Source organism: Periplaneta americana, chromosome 14 (genome assembly GCF_040183065.1).
Source record: "Periplaneta americana isolate PAMFEO1 chromosome 14, P.americana_PAMFEO1_priV1, whole genome shotgun sequence".
NCBI lineage: Eukaryota > Metazoa > Arthropoda > Insecta > Blattodea > Blattidae > Periplaneta > Periplaneta americana.
In genome coordinates, this window is record NC_091130.1 from 147,663,336 (window position 1) to 147,676,675 (window position 13,340).

At 34.6% G+C, this 13,340-nt stretch overlaps 1 long non-coding RNA gene across 1 annotated transcript in view; it reads right to left on the bottom strand.

Annotated features, from left to right (window-relative positions):
- The window catches only part of LOC138713829 (uncharacterized), a 280,083-nt gene that overhangs the window by 200,989 nt on the left and 65,754 nt on the right, over positions 1 to 13,340 (bottom strand). The window lies entirely within an intron of this gene.

The following is a 13,340-nucleotide window of genomic DNA, read 5'->3' on the forward strand; positions in this document are numbered from 1 at the left end:
TAATCGAAAGCTGTGAAAGATAGCCTACAGAGAATGTTTCTGTGTTTGCATGAAGTAATATCGGAAGCTAATTTAACAGATCTGTATAATTAATTATTATTTCACCATTGGAAAGTGTAGTTTCTCTGGATGGGCATAATGCTATAATGTTATTACAGTAACTTCTGATATAATATAATATAATATAATATAATATAATATAATATAATATAATATAATATAATATAATATAATATAATATAATATAATATAATATAATATGCAATATTATATAATATAATTTAAGTTATTTGAAGGGTTCACAACCATAGTGGGCCAAGCGCCATTTACTGAATACGTAGAAAACAAGGGTTAAAATTAAGTTATTACCATAATTCAACAGAAACCTATAACAAGTAAAATAAAATATACACATTAAATCTAAATTATGTCGATGCTCATTAAACTATGGTTGCATGTAATAAAAATTAAGAAACAGGTTAAAGGAATTGTCATTGCACCAAATGAGTGTCTCTGGACCAAAATGATGGCATTTTAATTATTTAAATGCAATTTAAATTAAGTAACATATTAAACGATTTATCCTTCTATCAAACACAAATGTTCCCTGGATCAAACGTCCTAATTTAATTATGTAATTAATTTATATTTATTTCTAACGGGTACGGCTAGTTTTAAATAAAGTTATAAGCACACGTACCTAAGACAAAATCGAAACAGAAAAATGTGCATAAGCCAGAGGATTATCCAACTTAAATACTTAAACTAGATGACAAATTAAATTACATGATTATTTTATAAACTACTGTAGTTACAATTGTGAATTATAATAATATACCCTGGTACACTGTGCGTTCTAAAATACGATAGTTCAATTTTGACTTGAAAGTGTTTAAGGTCGGGCAGTCCGTAACATCTGCAGGTAATGAATTCCAAGAACGGACAGTGCCTATTGTAAAAGACGAATAATACATGGAAGTTCTGTGAAGAAGGACTGACAATAGAGTGTCGTGTTGTGACCGGGTATACAGAGTATGATGTATAATATGTGTAGGTCAGGCATGTCAATTGATGCCCACAGGAGCAAGCGCGCGCTTTAGAGCCCAGGAGAGCCTGAGCGCTTTACAGCGGAAAGGAAAGAGACAGACGAAAGAGGTGGTATATGCCGCTTGGTCGAGCTATATTCAGGGATGGCCAGCACTGATTCAATAGATAAAGGGAAGAGAACTTATTAAAACTGTATCCATGGTAATTTTTATATTTGTCTGAGAAGTATAAGTGCATTATAAGAATGTAAGTTTAAATTTTAATGCTCATTTTTCACAAGTTTGATTTTTTTTATTCAAAATAAATATTTTCTCAACTTTTCGTACCTAGGCCTATAGAAAAGTGAAATTTTCAGGTATAGGTCTATTTATTTAGTAGCCTTACAGAATGTTTTCGTAAATCTAATATACCGTATATACGTATTACTGAAGATAGTGTATTGAAAATTTTGAAAATATTCGCATGGAAATTGTTTGTAAGGAAATGAATTAACAAAGCAACTACTGTTACATCATAAGCAAAAGATACGTGCCCATGTGTTGTAAAAATGTCAGCTCTATAGCTTCAGCAGATTTCGAGAAAATAATTTAATATTCTGATGTTAGGAAGTTGCTCACAAATATCACCTTAAAAGCATAATGCGATAAGAGTTTTGTTATGTAATATTAGTTACAGTTAAAACAGATAGAGTACCTAGGTAACTTTGCTTTGTACTGTAATATTGTTTTGATTAGTTTATTGATTACTTTTGTAAGGCTAAAAATACCATCAATATAAATTCCAACTTATCACGTCATACTCAATCTCTTTCTTTGGAATATCACTTTCTTTATGAATGATGTGTTTCATCCATTTAATACAGTATAATATTATACTACTATGGAATTTAAGTGAATATTCCTTCTTAACTCTCTATTATGTTATTAAGATTTAAAACACAAGTGCAATATTAAGAAATCAGTGTTAGTACTTTTGTTTTACAGACAATACAGATAATATTAAACAGAAAGAAGCCATATAAAAATAACGACATAAAATTTCACGTTCCGTTTGAAGTTTGTGCACCACTGTTTTCTTAATCCAACAGGCTGCTTATTCATATACACAACCCTTCCTCTTTCCATACTTAGCGCTTCAATGTCAGAAAAATGCGCTGCTTTGATATCACTGGTCTATGTGAACTAGTATAAGTATAAATATCTGTAGTTTTATTTCGTCAGAAATGAGTAAACTAATGATACATTTCTTTTATTTGCAATAGTTATAGACTAATATAATGGTTTCAAAATCCAAATGTGTGTGTGTGTGTGTGCGTGTGTGTGTATGTATATATATATATATATATATATATATATAGGATTTACCGCCACTTACGGAAATTATTTCCGAAGACTTTCTGAGCAAAAAAGTCATATAAACATTTGTTCTAATCTCAATATTTTCAAAGTTACATTAATTTGAAGTTGTTAATAAAATACCTTTTTTCTTTAGTTACACGGGTAAAAAAATATTCCAAATAGAGAATGAACTATTCAGAAATATCATTTCTTTAATTTCCTAGTGTTCTGGAGCTAAAAATGTGTTGTTAATTGCTTTGTAAAGATTTTTATTTTTCAATTTTTAACTAAAAATTACGTCATTCTTACGGACGTACCACAAAAATTGCTACAAATCATACGACTTTAGGAACTTGATTCTTTACAGTTTAATTATGCTTCCTAATGTACAGTCTTAAAGAATTTACAAGAGTAGCGTGATTTGTAACAATTGTTGTGATAAATGTGTAAGAAAATATAGCCTAATTTTGTAGTTAAAATAAAAAAAAAAATCTATATGAAGCAACTATGGAATTCACAACACATTTTTAGCTCCAGAATACTAGCTAATTAAAGAAATGTTACTACTGAATAGTTCATTCTTTATCTGTAATATTCTTTTACTCTTAAAACTCAAGAATAATGGTATTTTACAAACAACTTCAAATTAGTGTAATTCTGAAAATATTGTGATTAGGACAAAAGTTTGTATGACTTTTTTTGCTCAGAATGTCTTCGGAAATAAGCTCCGTAAGGGACGGTAGATCCTCGTGAATCACCCTGTATATATAATAATGATTTATTACCTCTGCCTGCGGATTTTAAGGACTTGTCGATTTCCATTCCACTATCTTCCGTCACAAATGTTCACAGTCTTCCAAGGCGTCATTTTTCAGAGACAACTGAAATTTTGATCGAGACACTGCCTTCCGAAGACTTCTGTCCCTAATGCAATGCAACTTTGAGGAGAATGACATTGGCCGATAGGCCTACTTTTGCGTGGGTGTCCCTGAGTTTGCGACACGGACACGTAAAGTTCATTGTCACTTGAAAAGAAACTATACGAAGACCTTTATCGCTAGTAAAAGCTACGTCAGCTTTGGCAAAGCATGAGTGCCTACGCAAACACTGTAATCTGTCTATCACTAAGGTCAACTAGTGAGTTAGTCGCTCGAAATACCTAATCACCGGGTGTAACAGTAACCAGCATTGCTATTATAGAGGATCACCCACTAACATCTCACCTCTACCACCCTTATCATCGCCATAGTTTGTTTATATGGTGGATGCTCCTGTTATGGCCATGTTCCTGATATGCCCCCCCCCTCCATTGTGAGTAAAGGTACGGTCACACGTCGCTACTTTTGCAGCGCTGCAGAACAAAAAAACTGCGCAACTCTTGTACTGCGACGTGTGAACAACGGTGTAACCCAAAAATTAGCGGCTGCCGAACCTGCTGCTCGCTACTTTTCCATGCTGCGCGCAACTTAAAAGTAGCGACGTGTGAACAGGGTTCTCAGGGTTGCAGTCGCAGCATTTTTGATATCGGTTTTGTTGAAACTTTTGCTGCGGTTGCAACCAGTGTTACCGCCCAAATGTGCCAATGATACTTTTATTGCTTGGATATATTTTAATGTTAAATGCGATGAAAATAAATTATTTGTAACAGTTATTAAACGCACAACACAGTCTGAGCATAATTGGTGACGATATAATTCATTTTTTAAATTTTCCGTAGCGTAGTTCCAAACAGGAGGGTTGCCAACATCGATTACGTGAATATACTGTTGGTTATCATTTAAGTATATAGGCGTTTTTGAAAGCTTTATAGTAAAAATAATGTCAATTTCTGAATACTTGATTCGACAGAAAAGCAAATAATAGATAAGTAAGCTTTCGCATGAGTTTCTTAATAATGCGAACATAACCACAAAATGTATATTGAGAAGTCAACACGGAGATGGAAACCTGCAGCATGACTGCGGCTGCAAAAGTACCGCCTTGTGTGTGAACAGACTCGCAACCTCCAGTTGCAACTTTTGCTGCACTCGGGTTGCGCAGCACGAAAAGTAGCGTGCAGCGCGCTACTTTTGGCTTACGTGTGAACACGACACGCAACTTTTGCAGCTGCAGTATAAAAGTAGCGACGTGTGACCGTACCTTTAGTTAACCAAAAAATCCGCTAAATTGCAGCAGTATCCAGTGAAAGGGCATCCTGGTGTGTCACTTGATCGTTTTCCATCCAGTCAGGTTGAGCAATATGGCGTCAGTTGCCTGTTTTGCGGTTTTCATGTGACCTCTTCTTATTTTTCTCTGGTAAGTCTTATTTGTTTTATGCATGTTTTTCAAAGACTTGTTTCATGAAAACCATAGTACTCCATTCAGTTTTTAATGTTCTGTTGATGGGTGTTGTAGTTGATGGCGTATCTTTTACGAGTTGTCCATAATCAAACGATTTTTGTGAAAGCTTATCTGCTCCTGATATGGCCATATCAAATGCACCATGGCCATATCAAGTTCATTTCACTTTTATTTTTTCACCTGACAAATTTACATGCCTTATAGCTGGGATTACGCAAAAATTTTGTATTTTAAGAAAAACAAAGTAATTCTTTATGGAAAAACCTGTTCTGACTACACTTTTGAATTATAAAAAATATTATTGTCATGTTCATTCATTTTACACCAAAATTATTTAATTTTAGCACAACTTCGCTATCAACTGAAAACAATCACGATTTGTAGAACATGGAACAAGAGTGGCCATATGATGTGCACATGTTCCTGATATGGCCACTAGATAGACTTTTGGAATTTGGGACTTTTTGGACAATTAAAGTTATTTTTATGGGGAAAGGAAGTTGTTTTAAGAAAGTCCATTAGACTGAGAACGAGTAAGAAAGAAGTGGTTTACTGTTTTTTTCAAAATGGCGACTAGAAAAATTCTCAAACCTTAGCATGGCCATATCAGGGACACCTACCTTAGTTTTGAAGAGTTGCGGATGTTAGAGGGAACTCTGTAAAGTTGGATTAAAGATCAATGCCACGTTCGGGTGCATAATTCATATGCAGATAGCGATCAATCCATTACTATAATATTTATGGTAAGGTAACTGCACCGAAAGCTGACACTGATCCAAAGCCTGACACTTTCAGTTTCAATGTGTCGTGATAAGATTATATGTAGTCAGAAACAGAATTTCTAAAGTTGATCTAACTTCCTGTTATCTTGGTAACATCGCACAGTATTCTCCTGGAAATACACCTGAAGTGAACATGATGGATGCTGCATAAAGTAGACTGTTTTATCTTTTTGCATGGAATAGCCATTATTGTTAAGCAAAACGGTAAGCGTTCACATACATTTATTTTAATCATAAATGCCAATTTTATGTGCAATTTTAAGTTGTTATTAATATTGAATATGTAAAATTGTATGCAGAAGATAGTAAGAACATGGATTGTTTGAAAATGAAGTTAGAATAACCTGCCACAGGGGTGTCAGCCATTGGTACTCTTAATTTTATAGAAGTTCCAGTGTCTGACACAATGTGTCATCTTTGGTGAAATAAACAAAAATCACATTTAAATTAGTTTTTTGTTCATATTATTCCAGAAACGTTACAAGAACCTGGTATTTAAATCTACTGCCAATAGGAAGTTCTGTACCAAGAGCTGACAGGGAGTGTCAACTATAAGAGCAGTTAAAAAAATTTCTTCCTAAGGCTGACAATTTTTTGTCACCCAAGTAATAGCCTAATTTTAAATCGCCTGTTTCAACAAATTCTTTCCTTGTATTCTTCTGTCTGAAGACTTTAAACTTTTATCCAGAGGTGGTTGCTCTATATGAGCACAGGAACACGTGAACACCTTAAAAACCAACAATAATCATACGTATTACTGTATTAATATTATTACCGGTACATCTATTACTTTCCAATGTGCAATGACGTTCCTACATATTTCGTCTCGAGAGAATGTCCCGTTCGTGTGACGTGTGTCTTTAAATCTCTATTGGACAGGTTGACAGCAGTCCGCACAATTTTTCTCTAGCAGGGTGAAATAGCCTGAGGCGAGAATATTTTCTGGTTTGTTACAATGGTTACAATAGCTCTGCTCGCACAAGCCTTAACGTGCTAGTGACAGAGAAACAGAGATGCTCCATCTCCCTTGGGTCTGGCATCCTGTTCCTTTCTCCCTCTTTCCTCGTTTTCTCTCTTTACTTTTTCTTTTCAAAATACCATTATGCGCGGGGGCTGATTCTGTTGTCTTTTGTTCAGCAAAGTAAGGAAAATACAAGCTGCATTGGTGCATATTGAGAGTTGAAACAGTAACATTTCAAGTTTGGAAACGGACGTGTGTAAAATTGTGAGTGTGTTAAATTAAAAGAGGATTAAAACATTCCTCCGTGACACCATGACACAAGACCGATTAAATACATTGACTATGTTGGCAGTGGAAAAAAAAAACTCGTTAACAAGATTAGAGACTTCAATAATAAAGTTATTGATAAGTTTGCATCTCTCAAAACTAGGCGCATGGAGTTTCTCTACAAATAAATCCAGATCTTCAACACCATCTACAACAGCAGTGAAGATGAGTCCTATGAATTAATTTTACTCTACTCTTGTTTAATGGTTTTAATTTTGGTTTCATATGCGTAGATTTGGTGCAGGAATATTATAACTCGTTTATCTCTGACGTGTGACTCAGCTATACGAGAATATATCAGTGTGTTCATTACTCATATTTTTTGTAAACGCCCATTCAAGAAAGGCACGAGCCGCCACTGCTTTTATCGTATTCATTAAAATACATTTAATTTTTTTTTGTATGTATACCAGTGTTTCATATTAAAATTGTAATAATTGTGGTTTTCATTAATTTTGTTAGAGTAAGAACTATATTACGAAATTAGGACATTATATTATATAGGCCTACAGTATTTCAAAGTTAAGTTTCATTTTTCAATATTGTTCTTATAACTTAACTGTTTCCCTGCTCTGTTTAATATAAATGTTTTATTTGTCAGTGATAAACTAATTTAACTCATACAGAAATGTTTTATGTTAAGTGTCAACTTTTGGAGCATGTATGTGTCAGCCTTTGGGACACTTACCTTATATAAATTTAATTGGAGAAAAAATGGGAGTATAAGCTTACAGTACATCAGTTATTCACAGATTTCAAAAAGGCATATGACTCGGTTATGATTCTTATGAACCTGTGTGATCGGAATGGATCTATTGGTCCACCTTGTGGTTGATGATGACTCTGTTAAGAGAAAAATTGTATACAGTTTGATCCGTTTGGGTATGAATAATATTAATTTATTATTATATTTATAAAGCTATAGAAAACCCATTAGTAGTAGTAGTAGTAGTAGTAGTAGTAGTAGTAGTAGTAGTAGTAGTAGTAGTAGTAGTAGTATTTATTCCATATTTATAAACCCTATTTTACATATAGTATATTAGGGTTATATTTTAAACTAATCATAACAAATTGAAACTTACAGACTACCATACAATAAATATACACTTGTAAGAGTGTAACATATATAAATTAATTAGATTAATGCCTTGAAATTACAGTCGAAGAACATAGAGAATTTAACATGAATAGCATGTTGCACTTATAGATAATATTATGACACTTAGGTAATATACACACATACACACATACATACATACATACATACATACATACATACATACATGCATACTTACGTATGTAGAGACATAACATATAGATACATACGGTGAATAAACATTAATTTGATTGAAGGCTTGAAATTATAATCGAAATACCTAGAGAATTTAACATGAATATACATGTTGAACTTGTAGATCATATTAAGACATTTCGCTAAAATATGTACATTTGTAGACATAATATAACAACATGTAGATATATATTTATAAATATACACATGCATACATACATCCATCCATACATACATACATTACACTCACACACAGATACATATATATATTATATATCATATATATGTATATATATATATATATATATATATATATATATATATATATATACATACACACAGCAAGATGTACGTCAGTAACAGATAATTGGAAAGGATGAACAATATTAAATACCTTGGACATTCATTATCACTTACACATGACTTTGATATACAAAATAAATTTACCAAATTTATAAAAAACATAATGCATAATAAATACAATTTTAAAACCATCATTTATTTAGAGTTGCACACGAATCGCAGTTAAAAAAGAACTCTTGCCCGACAGTTTTAATCGCTGCCAAGATGGACTTCATGAGACACAAAATGGAACCACGAAAGAAATAATGATATCCTGAAATAACTCAAAGTCGAATCAATATTACAATATGTTAATCATTTCAAAAGGATGGATAGAACACTGATACCGAAACAAATCCTGCAGTACGCTCCTCGTGAAAGAAAATTTGTTGGTCGCCCTGCTAAGAGTTGGACTGACGTGAGACCTTAACAGACCATCTAGTCTAATACATGTTTTGGATTATCATGATGATAAAGATGAAATTATAACCTTGAATATATAAGATGTATGAATTTGACGAAACGTTTGTAGCAACAGTGCTTTTGAAAAACAGTGCATATTGGTTGCTCATAGGTTATTTTACAGTTTAGAGCATGGACAGTAAGGTATTGTCTTTGCATGTAAAATATAGGACATTCAAACAGTAGATGTCAACCGACTGAATATCTCCACACGAGCACATCGATTCTTCTCCAGTCTTAATTTTGAATCGTTCAAAATAAGCTCCAAATTTACCATGACCTGATATAAATTGTGTACTAATAAAGTTTGGAGAGTAAATTTTGCATTTCAGTCGATCATATACCTGAGGAAAAAATATGTTTTTGGTGACTGAACCTTTATCACTTGCAGACCAGTGTGAATTCCAATTAGAAGTAATATGTTCTTTCATTTTACATTTGATATATGAGATTGGGCACTTTATGTATGAATAGGGTATGTCTGCGGAAGCAGCTTCTTTCGCAAGTTCGTCTGCTCGTTCATTGCCTACAATACCTGTGTGTCCTCTAACCCAGGATAGGCATATGTGATTATTGTAATTTTTAAATTCAGACCTTATATCCAAAGCAATGGGGTGAAGATTCCTATTGTTTCTAACTGACAGAAGTGCTGCTTGTGAATCAGACAGTATGCAGGAGTTCGTTTTGTTGATAGTACTCCATCTTATTGCTTGAAGTATGGCAAATAGTTCAGCTTGGTACACACTGCATACTGGTGCTAATCGATATTTAGAATAAAATATTTCTGTACCATTATTAAAAGCGGTAAAAGCACAACCTACAAAGCTCTTGCCATCTTCTCCCTGTGTTCGAGAACCATCTGTGTATATATATATATATATATATATATATATATATATATATACATAGTGCTTGCAAAGGCATCTTGAATTTACAACAGGATGGAGATGATTTCTTGGATGACCCAATGAGAGAAAATTAGCTCTTTGTTCAATTTCGTATTGAACACCTTCGTCAAGAAATAATTTACCCTGTTTATAACTAAGGAGCTCAGTTCTTGTAATGGCAGTTAAATAGAGTGGTGCTATGCCTGCTATAATTAGAGCTGCATCTGTTGAGATAGTTCGAAAAGCCTGTGTGATACGTAAAATGAATCCACGTTGAATCTGTAGTAATTTTTTCTGAACCCATTTTTTATCTAGAATGTTTCGAAGAGCAGAAGTACAGTAGAGTATTGAAGGTTCAAATGCTCCATGATAAATAATACGTAAAATATCAGAGTTTAGTCCCCAAGTTGGTTTAGCAGCCCTAACTAGTGATGAATGAAATTTACTGGCTTTCTTAGAGAAAACCCATTACACTGTCATATATTTAATAAAAGATCTTTATAAAAGAACTTTGATAGTGTAATAGCAGCCTGATGAAGGTTTTCCGGGCTGAGATGCTCGGAAAACCTTCATTACAGACACCTGCCGTGAAAGCAAAAACCTACATTCTAAAATACAGTTTGTCTAGAGAAAAAGTAGTAAAGGATAAAATCGCTGCTAGAGAGTTTAAAGCAACAGAGTCGGATGGAGATTAAAAAAGTACCATAGGGACAGTTTTTAAATCTGTGTTCGACAGCAGTGGAAAATAATTTAATAGTGTAGTATGTCCGATATGCGGGTAACTATATGCTGATGCCACACGCCAAGCAAAAAATGCTCGCAACCAGGAAAGCAGTAGAATGCAATCAACTGGTGGGTTGATATCAGAGCAGTGCTGAGCAGTGCGATGGACTAGGAAGCGGCCACGTCAAGCAGTGTTGGTCTTGGATGGACTAGGTTGCTGACGCGTGCAGACTGGCAATGCTGAGCTGTGGGCCAGCCTGCAGGACTCTGCATGCACTAGAGTTCCTCTTCAGCAAATCATGGATTTATTCCATAAGAACGCAGCAACACTATTTTAAGTAACAGTTTATTGGAAAACAGAATAAAGTAACACCGCATTAAAAAACCAGACATTTATTTGTAACTTGTCATATATTCAGTACATAAATTTTTAGTACAGGCTATGTTTTGGATTTGATACTAAGCAACACCAAAATGTTATCAAAGCTGTGATAAGAATTTGTTGTATATCTAGGCCTAAGTACACTCAACAGATCAAGAGGACCAACACAACAATGTGGATTTTCATGACTACACCTGTGTGGATTACACACGTGTGCATACTTTCTACTTCGTAAGTAGTCAATAAGTTGATAACAATAGTCCCTGTCCCCCTGTTCCAGCGCCTCTGTAATCTGGCCAACTTCCTCACTTCCGGTGGTCCCGATCTTTTCTGTCGAGTGTTCAGGGACAGGAATCGCTCTGACGTTCCACAGGGCCGTCACAACTACCAACATAACCTGCAATGTTCACGACATACATATAGAGGTGCTTATGGGGCGGGAAGTAGAGCATCCCTGAGCAAGACAGCCCAAGTAGCTAGGTTTCTAACATAGAACTACGGATGGTTAACTTGGGGATTTACCGTTACATAAAAATGCAAATTCCCTCGTCTTGTTCTCTTATATTCCCCTCGTTCCACTTTGTCTCCCTGTTTTGCTTATTGTCTCCCTGTTCTCACTGTATTCTCCTTGTTCTCTTATATTGCCCTCGTTCCACTTTCTCTCCCTGTTTTGCTTATTGTCTCCCTGTTCTCACTGTATTCTCCTTGTTCTCTTATATTGCCCTCGTTCCACTTTGTCTCCCTGTTTTGCTTATTGTCTCCCTGTTCTCACTGTATTCTCCTTGTTCTCTTATATTGCCCTCGATCCACTTTGTCTCCCTGTTTTGCCTATTGTCTCCCTGTTCTCACTGTATTCTCCTTGTTCTCTTATATTGCCCTCGTTCTACTTTGTCTCCCTGTTTTGCCTATTGTCTCCCTGTTCTCACTGTATTCTCCTTGTTCTCTTATATTGCCCTCGTTCCACTTTGTCTCCCTGTTTTGCTTATTGTCTCCCTGTTCTCACTGTATTCTCCTTGTTCTCTTATATTGCCCTCGTTCCACTTTGTCTCCCTGTTTTGCCTATTGTCTCCCTGTTCTCACTGTATTCTCCTTGTTCTCTTATATTGCCCTCGTTCCACTTTGTCTCCCTGTTTTGCTTATTGTCTCCCTGTTCTCACTCTATTCTCCTTGTTCTTCTTATATTCCACTAGTTCCACTTTGTCTCCCTGTTTTGCTTATGTCTCCCTGTTCTCACTGTATACTTGTTCTCCTTATATTTTGCTTGTACTCCTTTTCCTCTCCTTTTATTCCATTGTTCTCCTTATATCTTTAGATCCCTTGTATTCGCTAGTTCTTCTTACAGTCCCCTTTTTATTCCTGCTTTCCCTTGTTCTCCTTTTTACCGTTGTATTCCCTTTTTTCTACTTATATTTCCCTTTATTCTCCTTGCACTTCTCTTGTTTTACTTGTATTCTCAATATATTTTCTTTGTTTTCCGTGTATTTGCCTTAATCTCCTTGTTTTTCCCGTGTCTTCCTTGTTGTCTCCATGTTCTCATTATATTCCCCTTGTTCTATATTTGCCTTGTATTTCCCTTGCTCTTCTTTTACGTTCTGCTTCTCCTTACATTTCCCTTGTCCTCATTACATTTCCCTTGTTCTCCTTGGATTCCCTTTGTTCTTCTGGATTCCCCTTGTTTTCTTTGCATTATCTCACTTCTCATATTCCCCTCACATTCTCCTTGTATTTCCTTTGTTATATTTGTATCCCCTTATGTTCTCTTTTTATTCCCCTTCTTCTCTTTACATTCCCCTTATATTTTGCTTGTATTTCCTTTCTTAGCTTTCTATTTCTTTTGCTCTACTTGTATTCCCCTTAAATTCTTCTTATATTCTCCTTGTATTCTCTATATATTCCCCTTATATTCGTCTTGTATTCCCTTTCTTCTCACATTTCCCTTGTTCTCCTTGTATTCCTCTAATATTCTCGTCGTATTTTCTTTGTTCTCGTTGTATTCCCCCTCGTACTCTTTGTATTCCCCTTGTTCACTTTGTGTTTCCCTTGTTCTCTTTGTATTACCATTGATTCCTCTGTATTGCATTTGCTCTCCTTGTATTCCCCTTACATTCTCCTTCTATTCTTCTTGTTTTCCATGTATTCAATACATTACAATATAAAACTCGGTTTCATTCACGCCACTGTGTTTCCATTGTAGTCTCCGTCCACGAGAATCTTTACTATTTTGCTATGCTATAAGTAGCTGGTAATTTATTCTCCTACCAATATACAGGGGTTTTCATAAGCAAGGAATAATGCAATTAAAACTAAAATTTACTCATTTTTTTTAATGCTCGGACACATTAAACTTAATATTTTGAAAGGAAAATTTCACAAAAAATAATCAAAATGTTCAGCCATTATAGTCGAGGATATGTCATCATCGACAATATTTTTAAATGACAACATTATTTTTTTTCTGA